Below are 2,522 nucleotides of genomic sequence, written 5' to 3' on the forward strand. Positions count from 1 at the left end.
GTTGTATTGCTTCTTTAATCATCACAATAGCTTTCAGCTGTACTAACATAATTGCAAAAGGCTTTTCTAATGATCCATTAGCCTTTTAAAATTATAAACTTGGATTAGCTAACACAATGTGCCATTGGAACATAAGAGTGATGGTTGCTGATAATGGGCCTCTGTTTGCCTATGTAGATATTCCATAAAAAAATTAGCTGTTTCGAGCTACAATAGTCATTTACAACATTAACAGTGTCTATACTGTATTTCTGATCAATGTAATGTTATTTTAATGGACAAAATAATTGATTTTCTTTCAACAACAAGGACAATTCTAAGTGACCCCAAACTTTTGAAAGGTAGTGTAAATTCGATACATTTTTGAATAAGGCTGTAACCTATCAAAATGTGGAAAAAGTCAAAGTTTCTGAATACTTTCCCAATGTGTTGTATAAGAGGCCTCACCTGGTCTCAGCCATGTCTATATAACATCTATATGAGGTCTCTCTCACCCGGTCCTACCCATGTTGGCCCAGGACTTCATCCTCCTCCTGCTCATGACCACTTCCTCCTCTATGTATCCCAGGGTACTGTTCAGCGGCATTCCAAAGATAAACTCAATCTCATAGCCTTGCATCACGCCCATCCACGCCGGCCAGGGATTGTTGGAGGAGTGGTGGTCAAACAGGAAGAGGCAGGCCTTACCCCCCGTGTTCTGTTTGTAGGTATGGTGATGATCAGAGAGTTCATTACAAACTGAGTAGAAGGGACCAAATACTAACTACACAACTCAACATTCCATGTAAATAATACGTTGATTTACATTCAAGATTTGTGGCAAATATTAGAGCAGGGCTCTCCAACCTTGTTCCTGGAGAGCTACCGTCCTGTACGTTTTCACTCCAACCCTAATCTAATGCACCTGATTCTAATAATTAGCTGGTTGATAAAAATGAATCAGGTTAGTTACAATTGGGGATGGATAAAAAACGTAAAAGAGGGTAGCTCTCCTGGAACAGAGTTGGAGAGCCCTGCATTAGAGCTTTGTGTAACTCTTCAATATGTTGTCCTTACCTCTGGGCAAAGGTCTCCCACCATTCGTGCAAGCAAATCATGATGCTTCATCCCACTATTCTTATCTGTACAATCAGTGTACTGTACTGGAAGATGGCCATCTCCATTGTGACATCACCGAACCCCATAAACACTAGGTCCACCCCTTTCAGGAAGTCGTCCCTGCTGATCAGGCTCTGGCTAGTGATGTCATATCCCAGTTCCCCGTAAACCAGGAAGTGGGTCCACTCGTCTTGGTTCGAACCAATCAGCACCTCTGTCTTCAGGAAGTTGCCCGTCCGGAGCAGAATCTATAGGACCTGACAGAGAAGATTAGACACTATGACATAATGCCATTGGAAACATACAGGAATGTCAACTGCTTGTTTGTTCAGCGCCTTTTGGCCCTACAAGCAACCACAGATTCACACACACCTCGGGCATGTCTGGTAGGAAGTTTTGGTCGACAGAAGGAGTGAAAGGCAATGCTATGTGTGCGGGGAGAGACAGGACAGTGACCTGCTGGTTGATGTTATCCTCACTGTAGACACTGCTCCAGGACAGCCAAAGGTGTCAGGGGACAAACCCATCAGCCTACCCAGGGACAGAGTCCTGTTCCAGGCCTGCTGTTGAGTCATGACAGCCAATGGAGTGTTATGGGAACCACTCTGTAGTATCGCCCTGTTGAACAGACCATGGCTGCCAGGGGAGAGGAGATGGAGACCCACATATGCAGCCAACATAAAAAGGAGATTAATTAAAGATGGCAAAACAAAGAATAAGAATAAAAAAGAGTGATAGAAAAAAAGCTGAGTAACTTTTGAAGGTTCTCTGCCAAAGGCAGCGATGTTATTGGCTACCCAGTACAGAGCCACGCGCTGGTCATGCATTCCATCGTCGCCACGGACAACCTCGCTATCAGGAAGAGACAGGAAATACAACGGACAGAGCCTGTGTCCAATCAAAACAAACTGTATTATTGGTGTACATTGAAAACATAAATATAAGTATATTAATTTCACTTTATAGTTCCAGGACAGTGCCTGTAGTGAACACACCCCCATAGAGCCACGTCATAACAGGAGCCAATGAGGAACCAGGGGAGGAGCTCTTGGAACGTTTAGGATGTGTCCATTTGGGGACAAGTCCATATGTTGAGGTAAAGAGAGTCTTCACTCATCTTGCTGTTGGGGGTCCACATCTCAGCTCCACGGAACCCTGGGAGTAAGGAATTCATATTCAAACATGTGTAGTTAACAACTTGATTACAAAATAACATGGAGCATGTTTACATACACAGTAATAATTTGATACTAAATGGATTATGTCAGTAAACAGATTATGCAATAATCATGTAAACACCTTACTCTGCTTATCTTATTAATCAAAATTGAAGCCTATGCTGATTAAAACACCTGGTTTTCTAAACAATATTTAAAATGATTAGGACATGTAAACACCTTAATGGGCGTTGCAGCAGTGTATGT

The 2,522-nt window shown here is 42.6% G+C and overlaps 1 pseudogene; it reads right to left on the reverse strand.

Moving 5' to 3' along the window:
• Positions 1-490: 490 nt before the first annotated feature.
• Positions 491-2,272, reverse strand: LOC139548506 (cholinesterase-like; annotated as a pseudogene).
• Between the last annotated feature and the right edge of the window lie 250 nt (positions 2,273-2,522).

The sequence above is a fragment of the Salvelinus alpinus genome, chromosome 21 (genome assembly GCF_045679555.1).
Source record: "Salvelinus alpinus chromosome 21, SLU_Salpinus.1, whole genome shotgun sequence".
In the NCBI taxonomy this organism is placed as follows: Eukaryota; Metazoa; Chordata; class Actinopteri; order Salmoniformes; family Salmonidae; genus Salvelinus; species Salvelinus alpinus.